This window comes from Piliocolobus tephrosceles, chromosome 1, assembly GCF_002776525.5.
Source record: "Piliocolobus tephrosceles isolate RC106 chromosome 1, ASM277652v3, whole genome shotgun sequence".
Taxonomy (NCBI): domain Eukaryota; kingdom Metazoa; phylum Chordata; class Mammalia; order Primates; family Cercopithecidae; genus Piliocolobus; species Piliocolobus tephrosceles.
The window spans coordinates 69,499,263-69,516,104 of record NC_045434.1 but is presented as its reverse complement, the minus strand read 5'-3'; positions in this window follow the sequence as shown (position 1 = coordinate 69,516,104).

The following is a 16,842-nucleotide window of genomic DNA, read 5'->3' as shown; positions in this document are numbered from 1 at the left end:
AAGAGGGAAATTTATAGCACAAAATGTTTCAAAACGTTCACCACAAGAACCTAGAAAAAGAAGAGCAAAATAAGCCCAAAGCAAGCAGAAATAAGAAAATAATGTTAAAAGCAGAAAGCAATGACGTTGGTAAAAAATAAATAAATAAAGCAAACCACTGAAACAAAGAGCTGATTCTTTGAAAAGATCAATGAAACCTCTAACAAGATCAACAAGGAAAAAAAGAAGACAAAGGACACTAATATCAACAATAAAACAGGGACTATCACTAGAGAACTTGCAGATAACAAAAGGATAATAAAAAGAACACTAAGGACAATGAAACACACATAGATTTGACACCTTAGATCAAATGGACCAATTCCTTGAAAAACACAAACTATCACAACTCACCCAATATGAAATAATTTTAATAGTCCTATTACAGCTAAAGGATTTGGGCAATACATAGAATTCAGCAGTATATATACATATAAAAAAAAAACTGGCCAGGCGTGGTGGCTCACACTGTAATCCCAGCACTTTGGGAGGCCGAGGTGGGTGGATCACCTGAGGTTGGGAGTTCAAGACCAGCCTGACCAACATGGAGAAATCCCATCTCTACTAAAAACAAAATACAAAATTAGCCAGGCATAGTGGCGTATGCCCAAAATCCCAGCTACTCGGGAGGCTGAGGCAAGAGAATCGCTTGAACTTGGGAGGCGGAGGTTGCAGTGAGCCGAGATGTCAACATTGTACTCCAACCTGGGCAACAAGAGCAAAACTCAGTCTCAAAAAAAAAAAAATAAAAAAGAAAAACAATTTATAATCAAGCAGAGTTTATTCCAGGAATGGAAGTCTGGTTCAATTTTTGAAAATCAGTGTAATCTACCATATTAATAGGGTAGAGAGGAAAAATCACATGATTATATCAATTGATACAGAAAAAGCATTTGAAAACAAAATCAACAATGATTCATGATAAAAATTCCCAGAAAATTAGGAATATAGGGGGAACTTCCTCAATTTGATAAAGGACAGCTACAAAAACCCCCACAGCTAATATTATTATACTTAATGATAGCAGATGGAATGCTTTCCCCTCTAAGATCGGGAATAAGGCAAAAATGTCCACTCTCAGAAGTTTTATTCAACATTGTGCTGGAATTTCTAGTTGGTGAAATAAGGAAAGAAAATAAAAGAAAAAGTATATAGATCAGAAAGGAAGAAATGAAACTGTCCTATTTGCAGAAAACATGATTGTCTATACAGAAAATCCCAAGGAATGCACCAAAAACTCCTAGAACTTACAAATGAGTTTAGCAAGGTCACAGGACATAAGATACACCTACAAAAATCAGTTGTATCTCTCTATACTAGCAATGAACATGTGGACACAGAAATGAAAATACAATACCATTTGCAATCACTCAACAAAAAGTGGTTAGGTGTAAATCTAACAAAACATGTATAGGACTTAACATGCTGAAAGCTACAAAACATTGATGAAGGATGTGTAAGATATAAATAAAGAAGAGACACAATATGTCCATGGATGGAAGACTCAATCTGGCCAATTTGCTCCAGATTTAGACACATTTAATGTAATTTCTATCAAAATCCCAGTAAGTAAGTAAAATCCCAAAATATATACACACAAGATTATTTTAAAATGTATATGGAAAGGCAAAGGAATTAGAATAGCTAAAACAATCTTGAAAAAGAAGAAAGTAGAGGAAATCAGTCTATCCAATTTCAAGACTTCTTATATAGCTATAATAATGAAGACTGTAGGATATTGGCAGAGAGGTAGACACACAGATCAAGAACACACAGAATAGAGAACCCAGTAGACTCACACAAATATGGCCAGCTGAGTTTTGTCAATGGGGCAAAACCAATTCAAGGAGGAAAGAAAGATAAGTCTTCAACAAATGGTACTGGAACAATTAAGCATCCATGGGTAAAAGAAACAAACAACCGCCAGGTGTGGTGGCTCATGCCTGTAATTCCAGCACTTTGGGAGACTGAGGCAGGTAGATCCCTTGAGGTTAGGAGTTCAAGACCAGCCTGGCCAAAATGGCAAAACCCCGTCTCTACTAAAAAAAAAAAAATTAGCCATGTGTAGTGGTGCATTCTTGTAATCCCAGCTACTTGGGAGGCTGAGGCATGAGAATTTCTTGAACCTGAGAGACGGAGGTTGCAGTTTGAGCCTAAATCAGACCACTGCACTCTAGCCTGGGCAACAGAATGAGACCCTGTCTCAAAAAACAAAAACAAAAAACAAAACAGTAAGGAACATCCACCTAAGTCTCATGCTTTATGGAAAAATTAACATGGGTCACACAATTAAATATCAAATATATAACTGAAACATTTAGAAAAAATGGAAAAAATCTTCAGGATCTAGGGCTAAGCAAAGAGTTCTCAAACTTGCCACCAAAAGCATCATTCATTTTTAAAAATTGATAAATAAGATTCTTTAAAATTAAAGATTTTGCTTTTTGAAAGACGTTGCTAAAAGGATGAAATGACAAGCTATAAAGTGGGAGAAAATATTTGCAAACCATATATCTGACAAAGGATTAGTATCTTGAATATATAAAGAACTCTTGGCTAGGCATGGTGGCTCATGCCCATAATCCCAGCACTTTAGGAGGCCAAGGCGGGAGGATTATTTGAACCCAGGAGTTCAAATAGTGAGACTCTATCTCTACAAAAAGTAAAACAAACCAAAACAAAATTAGCCAGGAGTGGTGGCACACAGCTATAGTCCCAGCTACTTGGGAAGCCGAGGTGGGAGGATCACATAAGCCCAGGAGACTGAGGCTACAGCAAGCCGTGATTGCACCACTGCACTCCAGCCTGGGCAAAAGAATGAGACCTTGAAAAAAGCAAGTCTCTCAGAACTCTGAACTGCAAAACAGCAAGCAACATAATTATAAAATGCACAACAGACATAAACATTTCATGAAAGAGCATATATGGATGGCAAAGAAACACATGAAAAGATGTTCAACATTAGTAGTCAATAGGAAAATGCAATTTAGAACCATAATAAGATGTCATTACACACCTATCAGAATGAATAAAATAAAAAATCATGACAATATCAAATGCTAGAGAGCATGTAGAGAAATAGTATCACTCACATATTGCTGGTGGGAATTAAAAATATACAGCCACTCTGGAAAACACATTGGCAGTTTCTTAGAAAACTAAATGTTCAACTAACAAGTGTACCAGCAGTTGCACTCTTGGGCATTTATCCCAGAGAAATGAAGACTTATGTTTACACAAAACTCTGTACGCAATTTTTTTTCGAGACAGAGTCTCACTGTGTTGCCCAGGCTGAAGTGCAGTGGTATGATCATGGCTCACTGAAACCTCCACCTCCTAGGATCAAGCAATCCTCCTGCCTCAGCCTCCTGAGTAGGGTCTCCAGACACATACCACCATGCTTGGCTAATTTATTTATTTATTTAGTAGAGACAAGATCTCACTCTATTGCCCAGGCTGGTCTAGAGCTCCTGAGCTGATGAAATCTTCCTACCTTGGCCTCCCAGAGTGCTGGGACTTACAAACATGAGCCATCATGCCCAGATACACACATGTTTATAGCCGTTTTATTTGTAATAGCCAAGGACTAGGAAACAGCCCAGATGTCCTTGACAAGGTTAAACAAACTGTGGTATATCCATGCCATATATGGAATACCACTCAGCAACAAAAAACGAGCAAACTATTGATACAGGCAACAACTTCCATGAAATCTTCAGAGAATTGTGAAGAAAAGCCAATCTCAAAAGGTTATGTGCTGTAGGATTACATTTATATAATGTTCTTGAATGACAAAATTACAGAAATGGAGAACAGATTTGTGGTCACCAGGGGTAAAGGAGCAGATAGGCAAAGCATGAGCAAGAAGTGGTTGTGACTAAGAAAGGGCAACAGGAGAGATCCTTGTGGTGATGGAAACATTTTGCGTCTCGGTTGTATCAATGTCAATATCCTTTCTGATTGTGATGTCATATGGAACACAGGTTTGCAGATTTTACCATTGGGGGAAACTGAGTATAGGGCATGTGGGATTTCACTGCAAGAGAATCTACAAATATGTCAAAATAAAAAAGTTTAATTTTTAAAAAGTGACAAAAGTATAAACACAAAATTTAGGATAGTCGGATGGGGGAAAAGGCGCTGGAATAGTGAAGAGAACAGAGGTAAATAAAAGGGATTGTCGGTGTTCTGATTCTTGGATTAGGTGATGGGTTTAGAGATGTCTGTTATATTATTAACAAGCAAATGAGTAATAAATAAACACAAGAAGTACATTTATGAAACAACGATGTCAGAGTATCAGGAACCAAGGATAAAGGTTAATTCAGTTTTGCCTACATGAGGTCTATTAGAGGGAAATAACAAACTGGCTCTGCTTTTTTTGAAAAGAAGACTGAGATGCTAAATTTTTTTTTTTTTTTTTTTTTTTTTCCTGAGCCAGAGTCTCTGTTGCCCAGGTTGGAGTGCAGTGGCATGATCATTTCCTCCAACTCCTGGGCTCAAGCGATCTCCTGCCTCAGCTTCCCAAGTAGCAGAGACTACAGGTGTGTGCCATTTTTTTTGTAGAGATGGGGTCTCACCATGTTGCATGGTTGATCACAAACTACTGGGCTCAAGCAATTCTCCTGCCTGAGCCTCTCCAAGTGCTGGGATTACAAGCGTAAACCACTGGCCTAAGGCTCTTTCTGCCCTAAACGATCAAAGAGCACGGGCTATTGTTAAGAAAAAAAAGAGATTTCTTGAAACAGCCCCAGTCATCCACTTTGAGTGTCAGGAGGACCACCAAAGTTGTTAGTGTGTTTCTAAGGAAATCTGCTGCCCATAGAAGTCATTCGTGGTTTATTCATTCAGCAAAATGTGTGACCAGAATTGTGAGCTCAGCCCTGTGCCAGGCACAAGAAGTTGAAAATGGATCCAAGGAAATGCAAATTAGTTGTAGGTGGTAGTAAGTCCTACCAGAAATGAGTGAAATTAATTTTTTAAGTACATCACAAATGACACATATCTTATTCATAGTTTAAAACAGAATAATGAGCAACCTCTTCAGATACTACACTACTATAATTCCTATGGTGTGACATCATTTAGGGCTTCAGTAGAAACCAGCATTGCACGACTTTAGCAAAAATACGTTTTTGCTAGGTGCCTCTCCCTTAGAAACAAAATTGGGGGAAATAAGAACAAATAAGTTATTGCTGGGTGCGGTGGCTCATGCCTGTAATCCCAGCACCTTGGGAGGCCGAAGAGGGTGGATCTCTTGAGGCCAGGAATTCGAGATCAGCCTGGCCAACATGGCAAACCCCATCTCTACCAAAAATACAAAAATTAGCCAGGCGTGGTGGCACGCCCCTGTAATCCCAGCAACTCAGGAGGCTGAGGTACAAGAATCACTTGAACCTGGGAGGCGGGGGCTGCAGTGAGCCGAGATCCCACCACTGCACTCTAGCCTGGGCGACAGAGCAAGACTCTGTCTCAAAAACAATATAATGATAATTTCTTAATTTTTGAATGAAGTATGCCACCATGATGCATGTAGAAATCATTAAACATTCTCATGTGTACTTTGATAGTATGTGCTGAACCTCTTTTTGGGGTAACTCTTCTACTAATCCAAATGTTATTTACTGCAACATGACTATGTATTCATTATCGACCAATTAAAACTTTATTAAGTGCATGCTCTGTCTGAGTTTGAATTCCAGCCCAGTCACTTCTCTGGGTAAACTGGGCAAGTTTCTTAAATTGTCTGTGCTTCAATGCCATCATTTCTAGTGCTGGTTATTACCACAGCTAGCACTGGGTTGGGAGGGGCCAACGTAATGAAGACATTGCTTTTTCCTCATACGGTTTGTAACCTGGGAGGAGGAGACAGATTTGTAAATGAGGAGTATATATATATATAATATAAAATCTGGAAGGATACACACCAAATTAATGACCAGAATTGAAAGTGATGATCATAGCTGGGCACGATGGCTCACCCCTGTAATCCCAGCACTTTGGGAGGCCGAGGCAGGCTAATCCCTTGAGGCCAGGAGTTCGAGACCACCCTGGCCAACATGGTGAAACCCCATCTCTACTAGAAATACAAAAGTTTAGCCGGGCTTGGTGGCGGGCGCCTGTAGTCTCAGCTACTCAGGAGGTTGAGGCATGAGAATCACTTGAACCCGGAAGGGAGAGGTTGCAGTGAGCTGAGATTGCACCACTGCACTCCAGCCTGGGCAACAGAGTGAGGCTCCATCTCAAAAAAATAAAAAAGTGCTGATCACTTTCAATTTATCTATAATAAATTCCATTTTATTCTGGGAATGCATTAACATATTTATTTTTAAAAAATGTTTTCTGTACTTGCTTCCTTCACATATATTTCTTATTAAATAAAAAGAAAAATTTAAAAACTTTATAACAAAGTAGAGTAGTGGAAAAAAGAAATATGTGGTTAATTCTACCTGATTGTCAAGGAAAAGCTTTCTGGAGGGACAGATGTTGAAGCTACTTCTTCTTGAAAGAGGAGTACATGTTCATGAAGCTGACTGAGTTGGGGTGGGGAAGAGATAAGCGCAGAGAAAACAAGAGGGACCGAGAAAAACAAAAGCCATAGAGAGTAGAGACATCTTGACGAGGTCTGGAGGTTCCCAAGCAGTCGTTCTATTTCATGAGCATGAGGGTGAGGCGAGTCCGGGGAAGGGAAAGTCTCTAGAGAAAGCCTTGGAGGCCAAGCAGAGCTGCTGGGCTACATCCTGGCGACAAAGGGGGAGCCATGGAAGGGTTTTAAACACTGGAGTCACATGACAAATTTGGGACGGTCCAGAGGCCCTTGAGAGCAGAAGGAAGGCCTGTCACAGGGCTGTTGCTGTGGCCCAGATGAAGGAGGAGGGAGGGAGGGAGGAAGGGAGGAAGGAAGGAAGGAAGGAAGGAAGGAAGGAAGGAAGGAAGGACGGGGATGAAAGGAAGAGGAATACAGATGTTGTGAAGATAGAAGTGAAGATGGACTCACTGTGAAGCTACTAATGTTTAAGCTTCAGCCCATCCATCACTTAAAGCCACTTCCAGGCACTGGGACAAAAATTACTCTTGCAAAATTTGCAAAAGAACGATACTTTGACTACAACGAATTAAGACTGCTGTCTCTTTCCACTCCAGCTTTCCCTTTGACATATATTCTTTCAGGGCAGGTGGCATGGGTGGCCATGGGCATTTTTGAGAGTGAAGGGGAGTTGAATTGGTATGCAGTGAGTTTGGGTTTCACTTGGGAGTACAGTTGCTATTGCTAGGATACCGGTGAAAGCGAAGCTTCCAGGATACATACTCCTAATGAGAGGTGAAAATGTGCTAGCAGCCCTCATTCTCAGCGCCTCCTCGGCCTCAGCATCCACTCTGGCGGCGCTTTAGGAGCCCTTCAGCCCGCCATGGCACCGTGGGAACCCCTCTCTGGGCTGGTTAAGGCTGGAGCCGCCTCCCTCTGCTTGCAGGGAGGTGTGGAGGGAGAGGCGCAGGTGGGAACCGGGGCTGCGCGCCGCGCTCGCGGGCCAGTGCGAGTTCCCGCGGGCTCGTGCTCCGCGGACCCCGCACACGCAGCCGCCAGAAGATGCCGCGGGCCCAGGGCAGTGAGGGGCTTTCCGCAGTTGCTGGCCCGGGTGCGGCACTCAAATTCTCTCTGGGTTTAGCTGCCTCCCAGCGGGGCAGGGCTCGGGACCTGCAGCCCGCCAAGTCTGAGCTCCTCCCGTTGTGGTGGGCTCCCACGCGGCCTGAGCCTCCTCGACGGGCGCCGCTCCCTGATCCGTGGCGCCTGGTCCCATTGACAGCCCAAGGGCTGAGGAGTGTAGGTGCCGCTCCGGACTGGCGGGCAGCTCCGCCTGCAGCTCCAGTGCAGGAGCCACTGGGTGAAGCCAGTGGGGCTCCTGAACGGGATAGGGACTTGGAAAACTTTTATATCTAGCTGGAGGATTGTATGCGCACCAATCAGCACTCTGTGTCTAGCTCAGGGTTTGTGAATACACCAATCTGTACTCTGTATCTAGCTAACCTAGTGGAGACTTGGAGGACTAGCACTCTGTGACTCTGTGTGTAGCTCAAGGATTGTAAATGCACCAATCAGCACTCTGTGTCTAGCTCAGGGTTTGTAAATACACCAAGTGGTACTCTGTATCTAGCTAACTCTGTATCTAGCTAACTAGCACTCTGTGACTCTGTGTCTAGCTCAAGGATTGTAAGCGCACCAATCAGCACTCTGTCAAAACGGACCAATCACCTCTCTGTAAAGTGGACCAATCAACGCTCTGTAAAATGGACCAATCAGCAGGATGTGGGTAGGGCCAGATAAGGGAATACAAGCAGGCTGCCGAGGCCAGCAGTGACAACCGGCTGGGGTCTGCTTCCACAGGGTGGGGTCTTTATTCTTTCGCTCTTTGCAGTACATTTTGTTGCTGCTCACTCTTTGGGTCAACACCGCCTTTATAAGTTGTAAGACTCACTGCAAGGGTCTGCAGCTTCATTCCTGAAGGCAGCGAGACCACGAACCCACCAGAAGGAAGAAGCTCCAGACACATCTGAACATCTGGAGTTGGAACAAACTCCAGATACCATCTTTAAGAACTGTAACACTCACCGCGAGGGTCCGTGGCTTCATTCTTCAAGTCAGTGAGACCAAGAATCCACCAATTCTGGACACACTGACACACCAAGCCAACTTACCTGGCATGGAGATGCCAGGTGCAGGGCCAGAGATGATTGGATATGAACGTGTCCTGCAGTGCCAAAGCCAGAAGTAAGCAGGCAGTGGAGGTTTGAAATATATGTGGTGGAAGTTAGCTGGTGCCAGAGGCTTCTAATAGCTACGTAAAAATGTAGGATTCTGGGTTTTTTTGTTTTTTTTGTTTTTAAGATAGAGTTTCACTCTGCTGCCCAGGCTGGAGTGCAGTGACATGATCTCGGCTCACTGCAACCTGTGCCTCCCAGGTTCAAGCAACTCTCCTGCCTCAGCCTTCTGAGTAGCTGGGGTTACAGGCACCTGCCACTATGCCCAGATAATTTTTGTATTTTTAGTAGAGACGGGGTTTTACCATGTTGACCAGGCTGGGCTCGAACTCCTGACCTCAAGTAATCCACCTGCCTCCGCCTCCCATAGTGCTGGAATTACAGACATGAGCCACCACGCCTGTCCTAGGATTCTGTTCTCATGGAAGCCTAAACAGCAAAAAAGTTCTCAGTTGTCTGGGATACACTTGACAATGTAGCTGATACAATTATAAATGCATATACTTAAAAACATTTTATTTTTAGACAGGGTCTTGCTCTATCACCCAAGTTGGAGTGCAGTGGTGCAATCACGGCTCACTGCATCCTTGACCTCCTGGGCTCAGGTGATCCTCCTGCCTCAGCCTCCTGTGTAGCTGGGACCACAGTTGTGTGCCACACGACACCCGGGTAAGTTTTTGATTTTTTTTTTTTTTTTGGAGACATGTGGTCTCACTTTGTTGCCCAGACTGGTCTCTGAACTCCTGGGCTCAAGCAATCCTCCTGCCTCAACCTGCCAAACTGTTGAGATTATAGATGTGAGCCACTGTGACTGGCCTGTATATACTCTTTGATGGCAATCATAGAAAACAGCATTGATCAGAATTCCTGAATTTTGGTGAGTGAATAGCAAGCATATCTCTGGGTAGAATCAATCACATGATTTATGTAATCTCGAATATCAAAAATACAATTGTAATCAATCACAAGAGTTATCTTTCTATTCTCTCTATAAAAATAACTTTCGAAAGCATTGTTATGTGAAGAGGTGTTCAAAGAGTGCGCAGCCAAAAACAGACACAGTGGAGTGTGTTAACCATTAATGAAAAAAAAGTATGCAATCTTATGGAATTTTATATTTGCAATATTTTGTTAAGATTTGTTTTTTCATTCTACTTAACATTTGATTTGAATATCTAGATTTGAATGATTTTTCTTAAACAGGCGGCCCCTGGTAGTATCGGCTTTAGGCCCCACAAAACCTGGCTCAGCCCCAGAGTAGGTGCCGTAGCTATAGAGACTGAGTGTGGGGTCCGCAGAAAATGTGGCCATGCCCTCTGCCCCGGTGGTGGGCAGCCGTTGGCACAGGTCCCTGGGATGGTGCATGAAGAGGAGCGTATTTGGTTTGATAATAAACTTAATGCTGAGCATGCTGAGTCTGGGATGTTGGTGGGATATCCTAGGAGAGGCCCAGGAGAAAGGTCAGTCTCCTTGGAGACAGGGAAGGAGAGAAAGAGAAAGGGAAGGAGAGGGAGGGGGAGGGTCAGAGGGAAGGAGGGAGAGGGAGAACACCAGGATAGAGAACCAGTCACTTAAACTTCCCAGTCTCTATTCCAGAACTTTCTATGGCCCAGGTAGAGTCACTTGCTGGCATCCCACCATGAATACCTTCTTTACTGTCTTCTTCCCCCCCGCCACCCACTTTTTTCTCCTTCAGATTTTTCTTTTTTCCTTTATGCTTTTCCATAGCCAATGCAATGCATAGAAGTAAGAGGATAATAACCTGACCTAATGTGATTAAGTGTTCTCCCCGAAGTCCCTCCGCCATTCTTTAGCAGAGGTGAGACGAACACCCAGGTTTGACTTGCTTTCTTCCTAGTCTTTCCTCTGTGAAAGTGGGAGAGAGAAGCCTGCCAGATAAGAAGTTTGGATGGAGCAAATGTGATGCATTTTGGATTAGGCTGCAGAACTGAGAGAGTCAGCCTGGGTTGCCTGCCCCCTGGGAAATCCTGGGCTCCAGGGTCACAGCCTCAGGGAGTCAATGTAGAACTGCCTGTGGAAGTTGGATGGGGGCGGAGGGTGGGGAGGTCCCCATCGTGTATTTATCTGTTCCTGTTTTCTTCTCCTTCATCAAGATTCAACAAGTGATCTGAGAAACAAGTTGAGTTCTTCTGATCTTGAAATGTAGCCCACCTAAAAATGTTACCTAATTAGCTAGTAGGATTTTCACACAGTACTGGCAGGACTCTTAATTCCAAGGCCATTTGGTAATATGTGTCCAATACCTTGAAAATACAAATATTCCTTATTCTCAGCAATTCTATTCCTAGTGATTAAACCTAATGCCTGCCTGGGTGTGGTGGCTCACTCCTGTAATCCTAACACTTTGGGAGGCTGAAGAGGTTGCATTCCTTGAGGTCAGGAGTTTGAGACCAGCCTGACCACCATGTCCAAACCCCGTCTCTACTAAAAATACAAAAATTAGCCGGGTGTGAAAGCACGTGCTTGTGATTCCAGCTACTCGGGAAGCTGAGACAGAATTGCTTGAACAGGAGACAGTGGAGGTTGCAGTGAGCCAAAATCATGCCACAGAACACCAGCCTGGGTGAGACTCCATTTCAAAAAAATAAATAAATCCCAGCACTTTGGGAGGCCAAGGCTGGCAGATCACAAGGTCAGGAGTTCAAGATCACCCTGGCCAATACAGTGAAACCCTGTCTACTAAAAATACAAAAGGTAGCCGGGAATGGTGGCAGGTGCCTGTAGTCCCAGCTACTTGGGAGGCTGAGGCAGGAGAATCACTTGAACCTGGGAGGCAGAGGTTGTAGTGAGCAGAGGTTGTGCCACTGCACTCTAGCCTGGGCAACAGAGCGAGACTCCATCTCAAATAAATAAATAAATAAATAAAATAATTTTTAAAAAACCCCTAAGGCCATAATCAGACAAGTGCAGACATATGTGAGTACAATGATATTAACAATGTTGTTTCATCATATGTAAAAATTAAAAACAGAATAGTAAGGACCTAGACCATCTATGACATATCTCTGCTATGGAAACTGCATATTTAAAATAATGACAGATGTATATTTATTGTCATGAAAATATGCTCTATAACACTAAGTGAAAAAGTAGCTTAGAGTATGATTTCTTTTCTTTTCTTTTCTTTTATTGAGATGGAATTTCGCTCTTGTTGCCCAGGCTGGAGTGCAATGGCGTGATCTCAGTTCTCCATAACCTTTGCCTCCCCAATTCAAGCGATTCTCCTGCTTCAGCCTCCCGAGTAGCTGGGATTATAGGCACGTGCCACCATGACCAGCCAATTTTGTATTTTTAGTAGAGATGGGGTTTCTCCATGTTGGTCAGCCTGGTCTCGAACTCCCGACCTCAGGTGATCCACCTGCCTCGGCCTCCCAAAGTGCTGGGATTGCAGGCGTGAGCCATTGTGCCTGGCCTAGAGTATGATTTCATGCATATAAGTACATATGTAGTATATACTTGCAGAGAAAAAAGTGGGAATGCAATAAAATATTAGCAGTTATCTCTGTGTGGATGCTTGGATTATGGAGAATCTTTTTCTTCTCTATGCTTTTCAATTGATTCTAGATTGTACTATTAGGTATGACCAAGTATCCTAAAAATATGGACCCTTATGGCTCACATCTGTAATCCCAGCACTTTGGGAGGCCAAGACAGACGGATCATCTGAGGTTGGGAGTTCGAGACCAGCCTGACCAACATGGAGAAACCCTGTCTCTACTAAAAATACAAAATTAGCTGGGTGTGGTGGCTGATGCCTGTAATCCCAGCTACTCAGGAGGCTGAGACAGGAGAATCGCTTGAACCTGGAAGGCGGAGGTTGTGGTGAGCCGAGATCATGACATTGCACTCCAGCCTGGGCAACAAGAGCAAAACTCCATCTCAAAAACAACAACAACAACAAACAAAAAGAATTGTCAGATTTGGAAAAAACCTCTATTACTTTTTTTATTTATGAGTTGTAACATTTCAGGGTATTTCATATTTTTCTTTTCCAGGGATTCATTTTAAATATGCTTAGAATTGATGACACTCATTAACCAATTTGTTATAAATGTCCTCATTGTGTTCGCATATTAGGAGCTTGGTATTATCCTCATCAGTGTCAATATTTCAGCTGAGAGCAGTAATAATTGTAAGTATTTTCCCATTGTGTTTATATGATCCATCCTTCCTCATTATCGAATCATCAGACAACCCAAAATCCTGTTCATTGCTTCCATTTGACATTTATCTTTTTCTCTGAATAAACCAGTGCTTCTAGTATAATCTGAAATATGTTACAAATTTTTTATTAATATCAGACATATTTCTATTGATTTTAATTGTTTATCCTTAGCTCTTTCTTACATTTCATTAATTACATATGTTTTTTCTTTCAGTTCTTTAACACACACATACATTTAGAGATGAAAAAGGATGGTGTTCTTCATATATTAACAAATGTTTCACAACACGTTTCCAATAGCGGTTAAAATTTCAAATATGCAACTCCAGATAACAAAGAAAAAAACCCTCTGGGTTTTTCAAAATGCAATTTGTAATTGTATAAGTTGTATTGTTGCTTTCATTCCCGACAGGAGATAATTTGGTTTTGACTAGATGCAAACAAGAAATGAATCTTCTGTTTAGAACTTAGCACGTATGTTGATTTGAAGGATTTTCACAGACTGCTTCTGGGGCTCCCCTCCACCACCTTGATACATATATGTGTGGTGCAGGGCAGTGTAGGATATATTTATGTCTTAGTACAATAGATGTTGTCGAGTGAGTTAGCACAGTGGGCAGTTGGAATATTTCTGGCGGTCATACAAAATGTGTAGCAAACATGTGACTGTATACAGGAGTTCCTGAAACCCACATACCCTACTATATTAACGTATCTGATTAAACTTTCCTTTGCTGGGTCCCTCAAGTGTCCATAGCCATTGCAATACCACTAGATATGAAGAGACTGGGGGATGCTGGGGTGAAAAACAGTGGCCTTCACAGCTTACGATTTAAATATCCTGTTTTTGCGAATTTTATTAAAACATGTGGACACATTGCTACGGCCCCTTCTGAGCTGTCGTAACAGGGGCCTGTGTAAGTGAGGTGCCAGGAAGCTTAAGCTCTTTAACTTCCTGGCAAATTTGCCTCGGCCTCTCCATTCCCAACATCTTCCAAGCCCCTATCCCAGCTATCCTGGATTATTGCTGTCATTTCCTGTTTTTTCCTTGCCCCTCTCAGTCTGTTCTTAACACAGCGACCAAAGCGATCTCATAAAAAACTCAAGTCAGATCACGTCATACCTCAGCCCAAAGGCTTCCAGTGTTTTCCATCTCATGCCCAGTAAAAGCAAGTAGCCCAGGAGGCTCCGCAAGACCTGGCTCTTACTGCGTTTTTGACCTCATCTCTTGGCCTCCACCCCTTCCTCACTCGACTTCAGCCACATGAGCCTCCTGCAGTTTCTGGAGTAGCCAGGCAGGCTTTCACAGGGCTTTTGCATTTGCTGTTGGTACAGCCTGGACCACTTCTTCCAGGTATCCAAAGGGCTCCCTCTCTTACCTCCTTCACAGAAGCCTGGCTGGACCTCCCTGTTCAAAAATGCACCTCTCCCCACACCTAGTCCCTATTCCCTGCTTTGTATTCTGCCATAAAATGTACCACCCTCAGACACACTACTAAATTTTGTTTATTGTCTGCCTTCCTCTGCTGAAACGAGAGCTCCGGGAGGTGTGAATGGTTTTTTGTCCACTGCTGTATCCCAGTGCCTAGAACAGGGCCTGACACGCAGTGGCTGATTTCAGGCAAACAGCGGATTCTGCCTTCAGCTTTATATTCTCCATCCCCACCAGCAGCCCACAGGACCACCTTCTAAGGAAGGGCAATGAGAGTACAATGACTGAAAGGCCAGTTTTCCTAAAAGAGAAGAGCAAAGGTGAACTAGTGACAGTTTGCTAGAACTGGAGTGATGCATTTTTATAAAGAGCTGTCTTTTGTGAAGTGAATCACCAGAGGGTTTGGTCACTGAGCTATAAACCTCTGGCACCTCCTCCCCGCCTTCCCAAAGATGTAATCCAGGGTAATTGTGGTATTAATCAGAAATTGCCAAATCATACAATTTCTCTTCCCGGTTCAAGGAAAATAATACAAATTAAAAGAAAATAAAAGGTAGAAGAAAAGGAGACATTTGAAATGCTTATTCTTTATCTTTTCTTCATTTTTTTCTCCTTCTGACTAAAGAGAATAAAACCAGAAAATATTACAGAAAAGCAAGGAGAAGTCTGTTACTAGAGCAAACCACTTGATCAGAGAAGTGCTGGCATTCTGGTGTGGTCAATGAGCTTAGTGCCATATAAATATATTTATATCACTTATACATATGAAATGCTTTAAGATGCTAACAAAATAAAAACAATTTTTCAACAAGTACAGGTAAAAGAAATTATAATGTCAACATTATGCGAGAAAGGCTACCATCAGGGTACGTTTTCTTCCAATCTTTTCTCATGCATACATTCGTACATGCTGTTCCTGTCATATATGTACTTTTTGTATCCTGATTTTTTTCTTACTTCAGATCAAATAAACATTCCATGTGGCAAATTTGTCTGCATGTTTGTAATTTTTTTTTTTTTTTTGTAATTTTTTTTTAAGAGGGTGTCACTCTTGCTCAGACGGGAGCGCAGTGGTGCAATAAGCGCAGTGGTGCAATCATGGCTCACTGCAGTCTTGAACTCCTGGACTCAAATGATCCTCCCACTTCAGCTTCTGGAGTAGCTGGGACTACAGGCGAGAGCCACTGCATCCAGCCTGCATGCTTGTAATTTTAAAGATGCATAACATTCTATCCTGTGGCAATAACATATTTTGTTTAGCCATCCAACTATAATTGGACATTTATGTTGCTTACATTTTTCACTCTTAAAACGTTATTATGAACTTTTAGTGCATATAGTATTTCTCTCCCTAGTATTTTCAATGATCTTCCTAGGATGATTTTCTAGTAGTAGGAAAATTGAGTCAAAAGTGATGACTCCTTTATGGTTCTTGAAAGTGAGAGTAAAACTGCTTTCCAGCAGGTTTGTGCCAATTTACAATGAAGCCAGTGAAACGTTTGAGTACGAATTTCACCATACTCTCGCCAGCATTTGATATTACTACTTTTTATTTTGCTAATTTAAAAAGGATTCTTATTTTAATATGTATTTTCCTATATCTATTTTCCTTGATTATTTCTTCTGCTGGGAAATGCCATTTCATGTCCCTTCTGCAATTTACCTTTGCGGGTTGTCTCAATATTCTTATTTTTTTAATGGGCTGTATATTAACCCTTCCTCATATGCACTGTATTTATTCAATCTGTTTTACATTTCTGGTTATACTATCATCTAAAACAATTTAGCCCTTTTATACAGTTCAGATCTTATCAAGTCAATTTCTCCTATTACATGTATTCTTTTAAAATCCTCTCCTTGTCTTGTCTCCACAACTTTATTTTATTTTATTTTATTTATTTGAGATAAGGTCTTGCTCTGTTGCCCAGGCTGGAGTGCAGCGGTGCAATCATAGCTCACTGCAGCCTCAAACTCCTGAGCTTAAGTGATCCTCCTGCCTCAACGTCCTGAGTAGCTGGGACTACAGGTGTGCACCACCACACTCCGCTAGTTGATTTCTTTTAATTTTTGGTAGAGATGGGGGTCTCACTATGTTGCCTATGCTTCCGTGACTTAAATAAGAATTTAATTCTGCTTTGGCTCTCTGATTTTCATTTCTGTATCTAGCTATTTAATCCATTCATTTTGATATATGATCTTTACATTGATCTCTATCCTAAGTGCTAACTAGTTAACCAAGACTAAATATATTTGAGGAAACCCTTGTATAACACAAGACAGTAGACTATGCCTATATAAAGAGTTCGTGTGTGCTGGGGCATGGTTCCAGGTTCCCTGGGGAGAGACAGGGAAGAAGCAGCCCCAAAGGACTTAAAATGTGATGTTCAGTGAGAAAAGTGGGTATGACTAGAATAAAGCATGGGAGTGC